This window comes from Triticum aestivum, chromosome 4B (genome assembly GCF_018294505.1).
Source record: "Triticum aestivum cultivar Chinese Spring chromosome 4B, IWGSC CS RefSeq v2.1, whole genome shotgun sequence".
Taxonomy (NCBI): Eukaryota; Viridiplantae; Streptophyta; class Magnoliopsida; order Poales; family Poaceae; genus Triticum; species Triticum aestivum.
The window spans coordinates 254,766,509-254,786,704 of record NC_057804.1 but is presented as its reverse complement, the minus strand read 5'-3'; positions in this window follow the sequence as shown (position 1 = coordinate 254,786,704).

Sequence of the window (20,196 nt, the reverse complement as noted above, 5' to 3'; positions counted from 1 at the left end):
GATAATCCTCGATGAGGAAATGGTTATCATTCCAAATCTACTTGAGCTAGTTTCTCGAATGATTATCACTCTGAACTGTGTCGGAATGAATACATGCATACTTCTTCAAATCATTACACTCATGTATCTAGAAATAACTTCAATGCCTATTCATATAATTATCATCATAGTGCACAGGTGTCTCGCAGGACTCACCGAAGGAATATCCCTAGCCAGGCAAAGCAATTGAGATCCTCACTTCGCATGCAAGTGTGGATTGTGAAGAAGGACTAATCAATTCTTGCAGGAAATTTTCTTAGGAACATCTCATGTTTATCATAAGCCCTGGGATCAATTATTGTTGGTGCTTATTCCGTCGATGTTCTTATTCGAAGTGTTTGTGTTTTCTTTCATTTGGTTTTCTGTTTCGAATCAGTTCTTTATTCTGGTTGTTCTCGGTTCTTTGTGTCGTAAACATGCAACTTGATCTGAAGAAGATTTCATTCCGATGTGCTTGGCCGCGAATGGAATTAGATTCAAAATTTTCATCTATTTTGGTGTTTTCGCTTCCTCAAACCCTTCGGCATCTAGTTCGGTTACCGAGATTTTCACAGGAAACAGCTGACACATGCCCACGATCTCACGATCGTGATCCCGTTCGTTGAATGTGGAATGTCCCGAGTTTTTTGGCCGTAGATTTTAGAGTGGTCAGTTTCTCCCTCAGGCTATTTATACCCCCTCTCTAGGTCTCTTCTTCCTTAGTTCTCTCTCTCTATTCTGCCTCATAACTCTCCTCTCGCTCCCGTCCGAGCCCGAGCTTGAAGCAGCGTTGACGTCAAGCCTTGTCGTCAGACTCCGGCAGAGCTCCGTCACCGTCGGTCGTGCTGGTGCGGTAACTCTTCTCTTCAGCGCTGTCGTAGTCGATCTGTTTTGCCAAGTTAGGGTATTCAGATATAGAACTTGCTCTTTCCCTTTCCTGTTCAAGGTTAGTTCATCCCGATGCCATTTATCTAGTGTTATTTTCTTGCAGCTGATCCTTAGGATTCACTAAGTCATGGCTTGTACGGTTTGTAGTAAGTTGCTCATACTAGTCTTTTGGATCTAGGGTTCACTGTGTATACATCGAAAGATCGGAGGAATGGTTATGTTGTCTCAAGGCATACTACAATTCACTCGACGATATCTTGCAAGTGTATGCCATGAATCCCATGCTTCTTCCGAAAAATTACCTATTTTGAGTTAAAATGCTTCTGTGCATGTTTGTAACTTCTTCCTATGTTTTATCTCCTTTTTATGCTTTTCTCATAGGAGTGGTCATGGCAAATAGTTTGAATGAGCATTCTAGGTCCGAGGAAGATATTCCATAGCAGCCTCGTGTGGCTGACAAAGTGAAGGTGGCTGAAAGAAAACCAGCAAAGCCACCAAAAGCTCCAAAGAAAAAGGTCGAATCAGAATCTGTTGAAGAAGATGATGATATTCCTTCGGCACATAGTCAACCAGAGGACGAGCTTGTCACTGACTCCAAGACCCTATTCTCTGATGGAAACCCCAAGAAGGGTGGTCATGGTAGAGAGAGGAACACTGTGGCTGAGATGTCTGATCCAAAAACTTACAAGACTCCACCTGGAGCAGAAACTGCTCAAGAGAGGAACAACAGGCTACAAAAGATTCACAGTCATTGGGTGAAGAAATGGTTCGACCATGAGAATGTCCGAAGGAAATACCAGATTCTGCTTGCTTTCACTCTACCCTGGAATGATTGCATTGCTGAAGGCTGCCTAGGGCAAGATGACGAAAAAGTAAGGCCAACAGCTCCTCCCAACGCTCATGCCGACTCCTTGAAAACCATAGCTGATTTCCTAAAGAGGTTGCAAAGATGGAAAAGGCCAAGGCCAAGCGTGAGGCAAGACCCGCGAAGAAAAATCAAGTGGAACAGCGAAATGTTGAGTTAACTCAACAAGATGTGCAAGATAAGAAGGAAAGGGCATCTGTGTGAAAATAAAATAAGAAGAGGAAGTCTGTTAGTAGGAAATCAAAGAAGGTTGCATCTTCTTCATCCAATGATTCTTCTGATGACAATGATGGTGAAGAAATTCCCATGTATGACCAAAGAGCTCTACTTGGTAAGTCATACCAAACTTCTTCTCCAGCAAAGATTTCACCATCAGTGAGATCTTCACCAAGGCTTGCTTTAGTCCCTTCAGATACCTTCAGGTTCTGCTGCCCTAGTGGTGAAGAGAAAGTTGATGTCTGATGAGAAAGCTGCTGCTCCTGCAAAGCAATCCAAGAAAATTATTCCTGCTCCCACTGAGGAATATGATTTTGATGTGATATTCGACATCATTGAAGGTGCTTCTTATGATGTGAATCCATATGAGTTGAGCAGTATGGGTCTCCTGATGATGTTACCAAGATGGTAACGAAGCATTTCACTTAGTTGAAGGGGATCACCAAGGAACTAAATTAGGCTATTGAAGACAAGACGTTGCTTGAGAAGATGAGAAAAGAATCATGTTTCGAGTCTGAAAGATAAGACGTGAATAAGGGAATCCTTGAGATCACCAAAGCCCTCACTGTCATGAGAAACAACAAGATTGACTGGCACTCCAAGTTGAAAATGGATATCTCTCAACTCTATGATCATAGAAATGATGAGATTAAGCGTCAAGCAGATCTTGCTCGACGAAGAGAAAGAGAAGAGAAACGACAGAGAGCTCAGGCTAGAGCCAACAAGCCGAAAGAAATCAAGGATCATTGTATCCAATCCATATCTAGCGATGCACCTGTTGACACAAGTGCCCTACGGCAACAGATTCCTCCATCGCCTCGTCTTGAGGAAGTAATCGAGCAACAAGCTGATCCTGCAGTAGTTATCATTCCTACCTTAGTCGAATAAGAATCTGACGTTGTGGACATGTATCTGGTCAATCCTGATGAAGTGAATGTCGTGCCCGAGCAAAATGCTCCCGAAGTAAGAATTGATGAAGAGATTGAGATGGAAAAGGCAGTCCCATCCCCTTTGAAGGAATTTCAAGCTGAACCCTCCGGATCCACCAAGGAGGGTGAGAAGGTTGAGGGGGAGCAAGTTGCTTCCCAAGAAAACACCCCTCTAGTCTCCTCATCTGGTGCCCCTACCCCGATGGAGGTTGACCTTGCTCCTGGTTCAATGGCTTCCTAGCCAGAACGGGAAGAGAAGAAATATGAAGAGCCCATGGCTCCTGAAGAGAAAGATCAAACAGTTGTACCACCCGTGTTACCACACCAGACTGAAGGAGAATAAGTTGTGACCCAACAGTCTGAAGAAGTTGTCGCACCACCCATTTTTGAGATTGCACCGAAAGAAAAGGCCCTAGTGCATGATAATGAGAAAGTAGTTGAAGGAGTTCCAGTGAAGGAAAATGAAGGCCAGGCCAGTGCTTCCATGCCATCAGCTCTAGAAAAAGTCAGAAAATGTGTCAGCCTCTGAAGATGTTCAACCGATGGAAATTAGCGAGGAAGTACTTTGGAATAATCCTCAGGAATCATTTCCATTGTTTCCGGCTGAGTATGGCCCCAATGGCCCTGCTTTCAATGAAAAACTTCACTCATCAAAGCTTGCCTTCTTTGGGGTCAGTCCATACGATGGAGAAAGGACATCATTATCACCGAGGTTTTGAACTAAAGAACAATCAATCTTTCATGCTCAAATCTTGTTTGGCAAGCACAACATTTTCAATCACAAGATGTTAAATTCGCCAAGCTCAAAGAAATTCCCTGCTTCCACAATGAAATTGAGCACATTGAATAAGCTCTTCTGAAGGGATTCATGCGTTTCAACCATGGCTGGAACAAGGAAGTTATTCTTCAGTTCTATGCTATGCTGTACATCTCAGGAGATTTTGGAAACACATCAACTTGGACGCTTGAATGGATGACCGGCAGAGAGAGAATCAAATGTTCGGGAAATCATTTTCTTGCCCGGATAAATATCCCATAATGTGAGTTTGAGAAGGAAAGAGATCACAGGCTGCATTTATGGGAAGTGTCTGAAGCACAACTCCATGTCCTGATGGATCCCACCATGGTAGGTGATGAATGCATTGATGTTGATCCAAAGAACTTAGCTTATGATAACAAAGTGCTATTACACATTCTTTGCAATACCATCACATCAATGAACAGGCCAAACTCCATCCAAGGCATCATGGGGAATGCACTTGTGGCAATATCTCAGGGAGCCAAGTTCAATATTCCTGACCTTTTCATTCGGAACCTGGCATGTGCTGCAGATAGCCCTCAGTCATTAAGGCCCTATGCTCCATGGATTATGTTCGCTATCAAGCAGCTAAAAAATGAGAAATTCTTTTGAGCTTATGCACCGAAGGAATTCATGCCACCAGTTCGTGATGCTCTGTGCATTGTGAAGGACAATAGTAAAGGAAAGGATCCTGCTAATACTGCTGCAACTGCCTCTGCATCTGAAAATGCTCCAAAGGTTAAGGAACCAAGAGTTGAAATCCCTCGCGAAGAAAATCCATCTCTCTACGAGATTTGTATTCACACGCAGCAGACCCTGGAAAGACACATCAAGATGGATAGAAAGGAAATGGTAGAATTAATGGCTAAGCTGAATCTGATTCATAATCACACTCATGAAATTCTACTGCATGAGAAGGATGCAAGGAAGCGATCTTGGACCTTGTTGAGAGAGCATTACTCTCACAAGGATTTTGCTAAGAAGGGACTCTTCAAGGAATATGACTACCTAGACTTGCTAGCTATTCCGTGCATCCAAAGACAAACTCCAGTGCTCCCACAACATTCTGACTCAAAGGATCTGTTGTTTGTCAATCATGATGATGAAGTTGCAGATACAACCGGTACTCGAGTCTACAAACCAGATATTCATCGCTCGAAGTCTTTCAAGGCCAAAGTTGTAACTCCTGCTTCTTCCTCGAGCATTCTGCATTCTTCTGACTCTGATTCTTCAAGAGGTTTTAATTCGGATCCAGAAGATTCTCCCACGGAGTAATTCTTCGAATGTCCTCTCTTTCCTTTTTGACACTTGTTGACAAAAAGGGAGAGAATTACATCGAGTGATAGTTTATCAGGGTCTGCAGGGTGTTTGCTTTTTGTTCGCTATTTGGTTTTCTCTCAAACATTTTGCTTCATGAACTTATCGCACCGCATGTGGTACCAAAACACTCGAACGCCAAGTAACGTTGATAACCCCCCACCCGCAATGTCATTTACTTCACACTATTTATCTGCAGGTACCATCGTATGAGTTTTTCCTATGAATGTTTATCATCAACGATTATCTATCTTACAGGAACATTTATCCGCTCCTCAAAGAAGTACAGAGAATAATCAAGTGATGCAACCATATTAAAGAAGTACTTCAAGTACTAAATGAACTATAACTGTTGTGGTTGGATATGCTCTGATTGCTCTCTCTCATTATCTAACCTTGCAGGAAGATAAAATCATTCTATGCACAAATGCCTTATGAAGGCTATCTATACGGCTGAGAAAGTGTTTTCCCTCACAAATATCCTTTGCATCATCTATATTGAAGGCAAACCGCCTCCGGAGCATATCCACTCCGAGCAACATATTATCATTCTATCCTGCTCTGATCTTATTGAATGCCTAACATGCAGGAAAACTATATCTCGTGTGGATTCAAAATTGTGTTATGAGAAAACCTTCATGATATATCCTTGTTACAGATCAAACAACTCTTATTTTACATAACCTTCTTCAAAGATTTTGTGACAAGAACGACCTCAGACACCATCGAGTGCATTGAAAGAACTCAAGTATGCTATATGTTGACAAGGATACTCATACAAAGAGAAATATCATTTCCCCCCAATCCGAAGCATAAGGGGGAGAATATTCTATCTTCATATTTATCTCTCGATTTTCATTATTCTTTGCACTACATTCTATTCATCATCTATCATTCGATGTGATCTGTTTTGTCAACAATCATCCAAAAAGGGGTAGATTGTTGGTGCAATTTCTGCCTACCTTGTGTTTTGGAGATTGTTGACAGAAACATGATTTATTTGTTTGCTAGTGCATACAGAGAGAAAAAGTCCATACACAACCTAAGAGAATGCTGTCTCCGGTGCTAAGTTTGAGAAACTTCACCAAAGTACACCTGCGCTACAGAGAAGAATGAGCTATATTTGATGAAGTGATAGAGTCGAGAAGATTGATGTGAAGAAACCGACCCCTTGGAAGTTTACTGCTGAAGCAAAGCTTTTGTTTCGGTACTATCATTCGAAGAAATTGACTGCAACGATAGAAGTCGAAGACAAAGTGAATACGTAGTATTCATTTCGTTGTTCTTGTTTCATTCTTTCGAGTCATAGGACCTCCGTACTACAAAGAGGGGTATAGGTTCTCGATGCTTAGATCTGCAGTGATGCTTAGCCATAACCTATGAATGATGCAAGAGAAATATTTTTGTGCTCCATGCAAATACTTGCGAGCAAGAGACTGTGATCTTGTTCGCTGCAAGAGATTTGCCTCGTACAAAGGAGTTAGCATTTCTTGCTCCGCAAGAAATGTTACCGTTGTGCTCAAATCTGACCGTTAGAATCATGTCATTCGGCCATGGGCTAAGCCCGATGTCTAATTTGGTCATTTCCCATCTAGGAAGGTTGCAGCTATAAATAGCCACCCCGCTCCAACATTGTCCGTTGGCTGCTCCGCTTAAGATTTCTGAGAAGATTGATTTGAGCAACCCCTCTCCGAGTGATTTGAGTTTAAGATCCACCGAGAGAAAAACCAAGAGCCCAAACTTAGACAGTGGTTTAGTATCATAGTAGTTCTGAGTGAGAGTTCTTGTACCTATTTAAAATATTATAACCGTGCACCTTAGGAGCTTTCTCAGGCCATTAGCACTCACAACCGTCAGATCTTTACTTTAGATGTTTTCGGTCGTCCGATAAAAATCTCACGCGACACTTCCCGCGACTAAACTAGGCAGCCGCTCCAGCAGCAAAATTGGAGCCACCTGGTTGATTGGGCCCTCGCCCGCACGAAGGCCTTCGTGGGCCGGAAGCGAAGTGCCGAGGACCCCCTCGAGAAAAATGCAGCGAAGCGAGGAAAACCGCCTCCTCCCCTCCCCCACCTCGCGTCTCTCTCCTAGTCTCCCATGATGCGTCCCATTGTGCGCCGCAAAATTCCAGTAGTGGGCAAGGAAGAAGGATAGTATGCAACTCGGCGGCACATCTGGTTATCCTGTCGTTGCCAACGACAAGGTGAGGCGCATGCGACCTGGGCGGGCGCTCTCCTCGACAAGACCTCCTCCCTGATCTCTCCTCTCTACCGACCGTTGAACATGTGGTGGGCTGCCACCGTCGCGGTGATTAAGCCAGAGAAATCCGCGTCTTACCTCCCTGCACGGCCCCGATTCCTTGTGCCGCCACACACGACCAGCACCTCCGGGTCTTCATGCCACACACAAGCTGGGCGGTCCCCCTCGAAGTCCCCCTTGGATGGTTGGATCCCATCATCTCGACTCTGCTACACCACCACATCACTGTTGGATTAGAGGCTTAAGGCCAGATTAGATTTTATGGATTACTTGGGAAACTAATGTACAGTCGTGTATACTTTCATCCAAGAGGTCAATCGAGTGCCTCAAGCTGCTCATTGATAATGCTGGATATCTTATCATGTTATTTAGAAATATTGTCACACTTATTATGACAATTGGATTGTTAAAATTTCCTTTTAGAGTTAGTCAATACATCAAAGAGATTTTGTATTCTGTTGTGCAACATATAGCAAATTTCGTAATGTGTACTGACTACAAGAAGGTTTGAATTTCTTAATTTGTCCTGGCTGCAGGATGGCTTCTTGATGATGCTCTAACTGGAAGTTATGCTGTCGGTGTACTAGAGTAGGGGTACCCTAGTATCCCGAACTTGTGCACGGGCAGTTGCTGCACCCCGCGGCAAGGCTTGCCGGGTGGCCGCCAAGGTCCTCCGTGGTTCCTTTGGAACCATTCAAGAGCAAAGTATTCAAGCCAAGGAGACAAGGCCCCGGCAAGAGGAGCTTGCCGGGAAGGCCAACCAAGGCATCGCAAGGAACTTGCCGCGACGCACCACGCGTCCCGGCAAGGCCCGGTGAGCGACAAGCTTCCGGGCGCGACAAGACAATATCCGCGGCAAGGCGCTTGCCACGACAAGCTACCACTCAGTACCCGCGCTCCAGCACATCCACCAATGTGTCGCCCTGAGGCCTTTCCAGACGCGCGTGGCAAGAGGCTGTGCAGCCAGCGGTGCACGGTGGCAAGCGACACTGACAAGACTGCCATCGTGGCGAACGGTGGCGTCCCTGACGGTCCTTTTCGCACTATTTGGGCGACGCAGACGGGCATTTAATGCCTTTGTCCCCTGCCGTCAGGGTTAGGTAGGATACACTGTACAAGTAGTTGTACCAACCGCAACTCCTTTTCCATTTTGGCCCTTGTCTACGTTGCCACCTGTCGGAGACCCCTTGAGCATATAAAAGGAGGCCCATGCGCAACGTGGGGGAAAAAACCCAGAAAACACTCTCGCTCGGTCTCGTTAGCAGCTCGTGTGTACTGTAGCACTCAGCTCTCCCGAGCAAGAACTCAATACAATCAGACAAGCAGCAGTAGGAGTGTTATCTCTCCGGAGAGCTCCGAAGCTGGGTAAACTGCTCATGTGCTTCGCCTCGATCCGCTCTTCATGCGATCTCCGCCCCCCGCCGAACCGAAAGGGGCTCGGTCCGCCGGTCCCCATAGGTGTTCGTGGATAAGCTTCCCCGACATCTTTGGCGCGCCAGGTAGGGGACGTCGAGGTTGTGTGAACCTGATCCGGCGTTCACACGGGCTAGATCTTCATCTTCTTCATCGACATGCCACCGAAGAAGAAGGCTTCGGCGGCAACTGTTCCGTCCACGTCGATCCCACCACCACCGGAGCAAACGAGTGGTGGGGTAGACGCCGGCGGAAGAACGGACATCGACGAGGGAGCTCACGGCGCTGCCAGGTCCAAGGACAAGGTTGCGCAGACCTCGGCGTCCGTACATGTACCGCGCCCATCTCAGGAGGCGCAGGATCGACAGCGTCATGGTATTCACAGTGCCATACGTTTGTTGGACCAAGATCGAGCTGGTGGATCTCGGGGTGCTCAGGACCAGCATGCACGCCTGCGTGCTGGCACGAGCGAGACACGGTCGCCTAGACGGGATACTGCTCCTTCTAACATAGTTAGAAGTCCGAGCATATCCCGCTCCTCGCACCGCTCGCCACTGCCACCCACCACTCCAGCAGAAGCTTTGGCGCGAGCTCAACTGCTCCTGGATTACCCTCCAACGGAAGACAAGATCGACGGATGGAGGGCCACCATTCAGAGTCTCATCGGCTTCGCCAACGGCGACACTCCGCGGCAGCCGAGTGCGTCGCTGCCGCGGCAGGACCGCCAGGCACGAGCCGATGGCGACGAAACCGGTGGGGGTGCAACTACCATGCACTCTCCACCCCTAAGGCCAAGATCGCCGACTCGCCGGATCCACCTCGACAGCGACTCCACCGCATCATCAGATCCACGAGCGCGTCGCGATCAGCGCCAAGTTCTTCACGAACGACAGCAAGAAGACGCTCGTACTCGCATCGAGCGCCAAAGAGAAGCGCGGCGTCAATCCGACCAGCGTGCTGGGCCTTCTGTCGACATGCATGCGCCAGGGGAACCAGGCGACTTGCCATACGCGGTAGGTTGCCCTGCGTTCACTCGTGAGCTGCGGCAAGTCCAGTGGCCCAGCACGAAGAATTTCAAGCCAGATGTACCAGAGAAGTACGACGGCAAGTCGCATCCATCGGAGTTCCTCAGTATCTACACCATCGCGGTGCAAGCTGCCGGGGGGCGGGACGACAAGATCCTGGCCAACTACTTCCCGCTGGTGCTCAAACCTAATGTCAGATCCTGGCTCATGCACTTGCCGGACAACTCCATATCCTCCTGGGCAGACCTATGCCATCAGTTTGTCGGCGCCTTTATGGGCGGCCACAAGCCTCATGGCCAAGAGAGCGATCTTCATCTGCTCGCCCAAAAGGAAGGAGAGCCCCTGCACAAGTACATTCAGAGATTCAGCTGTGTACAGCACAACATCTCAGATGTCCACCCTGCCGTGGCAATCAGCGCGTTCCACTAGAACGTGCGAAACCGCAGGATGCGGGAGGAGATGGCTATGTGCAAGATCAGAGACGTCAGTGAGCTATATGCCCTGGCCGACAAATGTGCACGTGCTGAGGAAGGGAGGAAACTCCCCGGAGAGAATATAGGAGCAGGAGGATCTGATAGTGAGGAGACTGCCCCGGCAAAGAAAAACCGGCGGCGGAACAACAGGAAGAAGAAAGGCAAAGATGTGCTAGTCGTTGAGCAGTCCGGCAACGGAGGTGGCGCCAAGAAAGCCAAAGCTGGTAGCTCCGGCAAGGAGATTGCCACGGGCACCAACTACCAGGCTGTGGCAATCGACGACAAGCAGGACGGCACCAACAAGCAGTACTGCAAGATCCACCACACCAAGGGCCATGACCTCCAGAGCTGCAAGAAGGTCGAACAGCTTGTCGAGCAGCAAAAAGCTGAATACGAGCGACGTGACAAGGAGAAAGCCCAGGAAGGTGCTGGAGGAGCTAGCAAGAAACGCCCCGGCCGAGGAGGACGCCACGGCAAGGCTAAGCAGTGGCAAGGAGACAGACCTCCCCGTGGCCGCGACAAGGATGAAGATGACGACGACGATGAAGATATGGATGATGACGAGACAGATGAGCAGGAGTTCCGGAAAGCCACAAAGGTCCTATGCATTGATGGAGGTGCTTCTTTGCATACTTCACACCGCCAGCTCAAGCAGTGGGTGCGGGAAGTCAATGCGGCAGAACCACCCATCGAGTCACGCAAGCCCCTAAAATGGTCCAGCACGCCTATCATCTTTGATATTGAGGACAACCCTGATCGCATAACTGCGGTCGGGTGCTTGCCGATGTTGGTTTCACCAACTATCCGCAACCTCAAGGTCACTAAGATGCTAGTTGACGGCGGGGCCAGCTTGAACCTGATCTCCTCCGCGGTACTCCAGAAACTCCAGATCCCTGATAGTGAGCTCGAAGAGACCGACACATTCCAAGGAATCAATCCGGGAAGGAGCAAGCCGAAGGGAAAGATCACGTTGCCGGTAACATTTGGCAGCGAGTTGAACTTCAGGACTGAGAGGGTCACTTTTGACGTTGCTGACTTTCCATTGCCTTACAATGGGATACTCGGCCGTCCAGCACTCGCCAAATTCGTGGCAGCCTCTCACTATGCATACAACATGCTGAAGATGCCAGGCCCGATAAGTGTCATCTCCGTCCCTGGCAACAAGAAGGATGCTCTTATCTGCGCCGACAAGATCTACTGGGAAGCAGCAGCCGCAACAGATCGCAAGTCACTTGCCGTTGAAGCTCCCGGGGCGAAGAAGAAGACCAAGTTCGGCAAGAGTTCTGATGCCCACTCCGGCAAGCGCACCTCTTCAGAGTGCTGCACTACCGTCGAGGACGCACCATCGAGCTCCACCGGCAAGTGTAAAAAGACAATGGCAGCTCCACCAGAGACCAAGAAGGTGTCCGCCAAGGAGGACGACATTGGTGGTACCTTCACCATCAGTGCCACCCTCGACCCTAAATAGGAAAGCGCGCTTGTTGCTTTCCTGCGGGCGAACGTCGACGTGTTTGCGTGGCAACCGTCTGACATGCCCGGTGTTCCCAGGAAAGTAATCGAGCACCATCTTGCCGTCTGTCCTCATGCGCGGCCCGTCAAGCAGAAAGTCAGGAAACATGCAGTGGAGCGCCAAGAATTCATCGCAGAAGAAATCAAGAAATTGGAAGCAGCAGGCCTCGTTAGAGGAGTGCTCCATCCTACGTGGTTGGCCAACCCTGTAGTCGTGCGCAAGGCAAACGGGAAATGGAGGCTTTATATCGATTTTACCGATGTTAATAAAGCTTGCCCCAAAGACCCATTTCCCTTGCCGCGCATCGACCAGATTGTTGATTCCACGGCCGGATGTGACTTGCTTTCATTTCTTGATGCATACTCAGGATACCATCAGATCTTCATGGCAGAAGAGGATGAGGAGAAGACCGCATTCATCACCCCATGTGGCACATACTGTTTTGTACGGATGCCTTTCGGTTTAAAGAATGCTGGTTCAACATTTGCAAGGGTTGTCCACGACGCCTTTGAGCCACAAATACACAGAAATGTGGAAGCCTACATGGACGACATAGTGGTCAAGAGCAAGGACAAGTCTACTCTGATTCAAGATTTAGACGAAACCTTTGCAAATCTGCGCAAGATCAACCTCAAGCTTAACCCTAAGAAGTGCGTGTTTGGAGTCCCCTCTGGCAAGCTTCTCGGGTTCTTCGTGTCTCAGCGGGGAATTGAAGCCAATCCCGACAAGATCAAGGCCATTGAGCAGATTGAAGCTCCAAAGCGCGTCAAGGATGTACGAAGACTTGCCGGTTGCATAGCTGCTCTCAGCAGGTTTATCTCTAGGTCTGCTGAGCGCGCCCTGCCATTTTTCAAAATATTGAAAAAGGCAGGTCCAATGAAATGGACTCCGGAAGCGGAGGCTGCGCTGCAGGACTTAAAGAGATACCTGTCCTCCACTCCAACACTTGTCGCACCTAAGCCATAAGAGAAGTTGTTGCTATATATAGCGGCAACCAATCAAGTGGTTAGTGCTGCGTTAGTAGCGGAGAGGGAGGCGGATGATGAGCCAGCAACCACGGCAGATGCATCCAGCGACAAGCAGGGGACTTCACCGACAAGCTCTGGTCCCGACAAAGATGGATCTGCACAGGCGCATGAGAAGATGTAGAAAAGAATGGTGCAGCGCCCAGTTTACTTTGTCTGTTCCCTTCTGCAGGGAGCTAGGTCAAGGTATTCTGGTGTGTAGAAATTGCTTTTCGGCCTTCTCATGGCCTCGAGAAAGCTGCGCCATTACTTCCAAGCACATGAGATCACAGTCGTCACTCATTTTCCGCTGAAGAGGATACTGCAAAATCCAGAAGCAACAGGCAGGATTGTCGAGTGGGCACTGGAACTGTCAAGCTTTGGCCTCAAGTTTGAGAGCACTTCAACTATCCAAAGCAGAGCATTGGCAGAGTTCATAGCAGAGTGGACGCCAACACAAGATGAAGAAATTCCAGAAACGAGCATCCCCGTCAAGGAAGCAAGCAAAGAGTGGCTGATGTACTTTGATGGTGCTTTCTCGCTGCAAGGCGCCGGTGCGGGCGTGCTACTTGTTGCACCCACCGGAGAGCACCTCAAGTACGTAGTCCAGATGCACTTTCCCAAGGAGCAAGCAACGAACAATACTGTAGAGTATGAAGGATTCCTTGCCGGTCTTAGGATCACAGCAGACCTTGGGATCAAGAAGCTCATTGTCAGGGGTGACTCACAGCTTGTTGTCCGCCAAGTGAACAAGAATTATCAGAGTCCGTTGATGGAAGCCTGTGTTGATGAAGTGAGAAAGCTAGAAGAGCACTTTGACGGCCTACAGATGGAACATGTTCCAAGAGCTCAGAACGACATTGCCGATGGCCTGTCAAAGTGCGCCGCGCTTAAGTTACCCGTGGAACCATGGATCTTTGTGCTCAAGCTGACTCAACCATCTTTAACGCCATCAACTAGACAGAGCAAGAAGAGGAAGTTGATTTCTGGTGACTATTTTCCGGCACAGCTCCCCGAAGCCGCCGCAAAGAAGGTCGTCAAAATCAACACCAAGAGTGTTGAGGAGCAGTCTGCTTCGGCAAGCACTAGGATTTGTTCCGTTGAAGCAGACACTCCCGACAAGTTTTGCTCCGGCAAGCTTGCCGGGGAACATCAAGCTCCGGCTGAGCCGCAGGTTCTCGCCGTAGAAGCAGATGTTCTCGCAGCAGCAGATGTGCATTTAGTCCTTGTTGTCGAGCCACAAGCTCCAGCATGGGCACAACAGATTGTCCTTTTCCTTCAGACAGGAGAACTTCCTGAAGAGCAAGAAGAAGCGGAAAGAGTAGCCCGGCAGTCAAGTATGTACCAGTTTGTCGACAACACACTGTATAGAAGAAGACTCAACGGTGTGAAATTGAAGTGTATTCACCGGGAAGACGGACAAAAGTTGTTGGCAGAGAAACATGGGGGCATATGTGGTCACCACATTGGCGCAAGAGCACTTGCCGGCAAAGCATTCCGGCAAGGTTTCTTTTGGCCGACAGCCCTCAGGATGCAACTACACAAGTAACCAAGTGTGAAGCGTGCCAGTTCCATTCCAAGCAGATACACCAGCCAGCTCAAGCTCTCCAGACGATCCCTTTATCCTGGCCATTTTCGGTCTGGGGGCTTGATATCCTTGGCCCTTTTCCCCGAGCTGTCGGGGGCTTTGAGTACTTGTACGTCGCAATCGACAAGTTCACAAAGTGGCTGGAAGTGGAACCAGTGAGGAAGGTGACAGCACAGTCAGCAGTCAAGTTCTTCAGGTCGATTGTTTGCCGTTTCGGGATCCCTAACAGGATCATCACCGAGAACAGCACACAATTCACGAGCCGCACCTTCATGTAGTATGTCCAAGATCTGCTTCGCTTCTGTTGCTCATCCGAGAAGCAACGGTCAAGCGGAGAGGGCAAATGCTGAAGTGCTGCGCGGGCTCAAGACCAGGACTTTCGACAGGCTACACAGGTGCGGAAAGAACTGGATTGAGGAGCTGCCGGTGGTTCTTTGGTCGATCAAGATGACACCAAATCGAGCCACTGGCCAGACACCTTTTGCTCTAGTCTATGGAGCAGAGGCAGTTCTCCCCACGGAACTCGTATACGGGTCACCTCGAGTGCTCGCTTATGATGAGCTCGAGCAAGAGCAGTTGCGGCAAGATGACGCGCTGCTCCTTGAGGAAGACCGTCTTCAGGCTGATGTACGAGCTGCTCGATACCAGCAAGCTTTGCGCCACTACCATAGCCTCAAAGTTAATGCCAGAAGTCTCGAGGAAGGCGACCTTGTTCTTCGGCGCGTTCAGTCCGCCAAGAATTCCAACAAGTTGACGCCAAAGTGGGAAGGCCCTTACCGGGTGAAACGAGTCACTAGGCCTGGCGCTGTCCGCCTTGAGACCGAAGATGGCATTCCGGTGAGCAACTCCTGGAACATTGAGCATCTTCGTAAGTTTTACCCGTAGGGCGCAGTTGCCGGAATCTTTTCCGGCAACCACCTTTTGTACAAGTCTTGCCGATGTTGCATGTAATCCTTTGTACAAAGCCGGGCGCAGCCCCCGTGCATAAGTAAAGCCCATGTGCTCCGCACATCTTGTCAATATCATGCTGTCTACTTCATTTTTGCATGTGTTATCTGACACTTTGTGCAGCGCCTACCCCCGGTAAGCGATAATGAGCCGTAAGGCTCCATATCTTTATTTTCTCTTCTTTCTTTTTCTCAAAAAGAAAAGGAAGGTTCCCCCGCACACAAGTTTGCCGGGGGAAAAGGAGAAGATAATGGTGTGGACCAGGCATCGTTCAAGGAAGTTTCGCCTTACCGGAAAGCAAACGATAGATAAGCTAAGTTGCCAAAGTTTGAGAAATCAGTTTTAAAATTTTAAGTTATCTTCCTCGAACGACCGTACTTTGTATGGAAAACCTGTGCGCAGAGGAACCAACTCGTAGCTAGTTGCGCCCTTATTTTGTTTCGAGTCCGCTCAACAACTTAAGTGAGCTGCGACTAGTTGTGACAAGGTTTCTTGTCGGAAGCGGCACCGCTAGCAGGCTGCTGATGTCCCGCACTCAGCGCTCGCGGCTAAGGTGCCTGCGCCGACAAGTTCCCTAAAAACATAGGGCAAAAACATACAAAGGAAGGAATCAAGTAAAGGAAATAACACAACAATCTCTACCCAAAATAGAGTTATATTACAAGATAGCTTGTCGCAGCTCTAACAGATTGTTCTTATAACATGACCAGCAGCGACAAGAAAAAGAGAAAACGGGCAGCCTAGTCTACGTGATCGCCCTCAACCCTCTTGATCTCGCTCACCTTGTCCACAATGGGTGCGACAAGGGACTTGAGCGCTTCCAGATCAGCATCCGGCGGCAGGGACCTGAGGACGTTGGTGAGGTTGAGGCCTGGGTTGCGGAAGGCCACCTTCACCAGCACCTTTTGAAGAACTCCCGCGCAGATCTTGCGCGACTCATCGGCCAACTGCTTTGGGATGTTCTCCCAGAGTCGCTGGAGGGCCGTTGCCACGCCTTTGAAGAACAAGCTGAGCTTGGCGCTGGGTTGGAGGTGCTCATCGGAGGAGTACCCGAGATCCTCCATCCCCAGCTGCGCCAGCTCCCCGTCGATGGCTGCGGCAACATTCACCAGACCCTCGGTCCAGTGCTCCACAGTCTCCCTAAAAGCATTCTGGGCGGCAGCAGCACTCAACCAGCAGCGCCTCGTCGGCCTTGATCTTCTCCTTCAAGGCCACCTCCTGCTCCCTGGCGCCGTCCAGCGTCTTGGTCAAAGTGGCCAGCTTCAACTCAAGATCTGCGTTGGAGTCCTTGGCGGCGCTAAGCTCTTTGCTCTTCTCAGCGAGGCGACCCTGCAGCTCGCCATGAGCGGCGGCGTCCTTCTCGCGCTCACGCTTGAGCACGGCAAGCTCCTTGCCGCTCGCCTTGAGATCGGCCTCCAGCTGCGCCATCTTCGTCTCCAGTTCCTTCTTGGCGGCCTCGGCAGCTGCGGCAGCATCCTTTGCTTCCTTGAGAGCCCCGCCAATTGCTTGCTCGCGCGCGGCAAGCTCCTCCTTGTGGCTGTCAAGGTTGACCTTGCGCTGCGCCAACTCACCTTCCTGCGCAGACAGCTTCTCGGCAGCGAGCCGCTGTTGCTCTTCAACTTCAGCCTTCGCGAGGAGGAAAGCTTTCTGCTCCTCGGCAACCTGCTCCCGCTCCTCTGCCAGGGATCAGAGAGTTTCCTCCCTGAGACCCCGGAGCTCCTCAGCGCGCTTCTCAATTTCCACTCCCGCCCTCGCGACAAGCGCTTCTCGGGATTCTAGTTTGGCTTGTCGGGCGCAGTACAGCGACAACAGCTTCCGAAGCAGCTGCTCCTCCTCAGGCTCATCGTTGCTGCTGTTTGGCGCATCGACCAGCGTCAGCCCAGCGGAGGCGAGCACCTCTCCATCCAAAATCTCTCCTTCGGCCGGCACCCTAGAGCTTGACGCCGAGGGGAGCTTGATGAAGATACCGTGGCCAGCCTTCAAATAGGCGCCGGGCTGGGGCTCTTCGGAGCCTGGCGCTGCAGCAGCGGCGGAGGGATCGGCGGTTGGCGCAGCGCCTGGTGCTCCTGCGGCCTCGGGGCCGTCAGTGCGATCGCCGGATCCCTCGCCAGCTTCTGCGGCGGCAGCTTTGGCGGCCTCTTCGTCAGCGGGATCATCAGCACCGGCCTCTCCTTCGGTGGCAACGGTGTCGTCGGTGTTGCTGCGTGCGTTCTCCTCGCCGGCGACCTCGGTTTCCATCGGATCCGTAGCAGATGGATCTTACGACCGAAGAGGGGAGAAAAGTCAAATAAATATCCAAAAAGAAAATCAGAAGAAGGAGAACCCAAGGGAAGTTTTAAAGCAAGAGGATTACCTATACTAGGATCTGCAGTCGTGGTCTCAACCACCGGAGGGTCGCTGGTGCTGTCCCTTGCCGGAGAACTGTCCCTTGCCAGAGAATTCTCCCTTGCCGGAGAACGCTCCCTTGCCGGGGAATCCTCCCTTGGCGGTGTAGTCAAACCAGATGGCATTTCGGGAGCGGCCTCCGGGCTCCCCTGGTGAGGCTGCTCTGCTCCTGCACGAACCAACAGTCAGATATCAGCAAAGTAAGAGCACCCATGCGCGCCTGAAAGCAGGAAATAAACTATACACTTACGCTGGGGGCTGCGCTGGGGGCTGCTTTGGGGAAAAGTTGCCGGGTCCGGCAAGATGGTCTCGGACACGTCCTCTGCTGTCGCGGTGGGTTCGTCCTTGATGACAATCACCGGGACCTTGGCTCTCTTCGCCGCTCTCTGGGCCAGAGTCCTGAAAAGGAATGGGTTCGGAGTAAAGCAAATCAGATACAAGACAAAACAAAAAAAATTGAAGAACTACAAGAACAGCAAAGAATCTTACTCTTCTTCTTCCTCGTCGGAGCTGAGCACGGAGAGATCGAAGTCCGGCTCGCCTCCGGTGCGATGAGGCGGAGGAGTAGGTTCCCTTTTCCGCTTGGCAGGAGCAGTAGCGGCGGACCGGGAAGACCCCGCTCCAGTTGCCGCAGCGGCGTGAGGCACTCCCACGGCAACGGTGCTTGCCGCGGTAGAGTGTGTCCCGCGGCTCGGCGGCTGTTGACTCGTCTCCCGCCCCGCTATGTCTGCGGCCTTGCGGAGACGCCTTCTTGGCGGAGCTGGGGGCTCCGCCTGCGGCAAGCTGTCTGAAGGTTCGGGCCCGACAAGCTCTCCCTCGCCGGGCTCGCTCGACTCAGCTTCAGGCCCGGCAAGCTCTTCCTCGCCGGCAAACTCCTCTCACTTGACAAGGCTTGCCGCCTCTGCTGCCTCTGCCTCCTCCACGGTGAATCCGAACTCGCCCGCGGGAGCTGCTGCCGTCGCCTCTTCCAGCCTAGTGGCGATGCGCTGCATCTCCGCATCGGTGGTGTCGCGGGTGAGGCTCTTCTATTCGTCGGAGCGGACCGACACTTCTACCAAGCCGTCAAAGAAATCCTGCACGACATCGTCCGCAGGCTCTTGCCAGGTTGGGACGATTCCATGCGAATGGCACAGCGGCATCATTGCGTGGATGCGGTCGAGCGAGGAGTTGTTGCACAACGGAACGACACCCCTCGGCAACATGAATGGATGTTGAGGATCGCGCTTGAACAGTTCCAGGAGCATCGCGTCTAGCTCCAGGACAGTGAAGTTGAAGTTGAGGCCCGGGCGCAGCCTCATGATATCTGCCGAGTTTTGGAACTCCCAGGCGGGTCTCCTCCTCTCCTGCAGGGGGGCGATGCGGCGGCGAAGAAAATCTGCGCCAACGGCGCCTACGGTGAGCCCGGCAAGCCTGAGGCGAAGGATCCGGGTGACGGCAATCTTCAGCCTATCGTCTTCCGGGGCCACGTTGCTCCAATCGTTGCCGCGCGCTATTGGGGCTTGTCGCAGGGCGGTGAATGGCTGCGGGTTCTCCTCGACAATCCAGCACCACTCTGCTCTCCATTCCTCCCACTTGCTGCGGAGCTCTCCCTCCAGATAAGCTTCCTTCTTGCCGACTCTTGAGATCCAGGCGATTCCGCCGGATAAAGTCTCTCCTCTCTCGACTCGGGGCATAAAGAAGTGGCGGAAAAGAGCTACGTTTGGATGGACTCCGACAAAGTTTTCAAAGAGATGTGCAAAAACTGCCATGGTCAGAACGGCGTGGGGGGTGAAGTCAAGGAGGCGGAACCCGTAGGTGTTCATGATGTCACAGAAAAATTCAGAGAAGGGCGGGCAGAGCCCGCAGTAGAAGAACAGCGCAAAGAATGGGTATCCGTTCGGAGCCAGTTCCGAAGCGGCAGCCGGGAGTACCTTCGTGCGCGGATGCGCTCGCGTCTCGATCGACCAGAAGAGGTAGTAGTACTCCCTCAGCTCCTTCACGGCAAGCTGAGGGGGGAAGATGGCCCGCTCCTTTCGCAGTGCCGCGAGCTGCTGTGCCTCGACCGATTTCACGCCCTTCCCCTTGTCGGCTTTCGGAGCCATGGCGGAGGTGGTGAGGGAGATCGACGGCGTTGGTGGTGTTGGTGGCAATGGGGGGCGGAGCGCTGCTCTCTTTCAGCTTCGGGAAGAAGGGGGGAGCGGCGGAGATTTGTGAAATTGGAGTAACAACCGGCGAGATGGGTGAACTGCCCCTGTTTCCCCTGCTTATAAAGAGGGAGGGGGCGGACATTTCGTCCTTCCGAATAAAGAAACCACCCACGATCTCTCCCACGACGCCTCATTAGACGCGTGCCGTTGGGGGAGGGCGCGGTGGATACGGAGTAAGATACGGCGTAACCCAGGCCGCGCATGCCCGTGCCCTGTTTTGGGCCTGGCCCAACAGCGCTCGGCGCCATGTGTGGCCCAGGCCCGGGGGCTCCTGTCGGTGTACTAGAGTAGGGGTACCCTAGTATCCCGAACTTGTGCACGGGCAGTTGCAGCACCCCGCGGCAAGGCTTGCCGGGTGGCCGCCAAGGTCCTC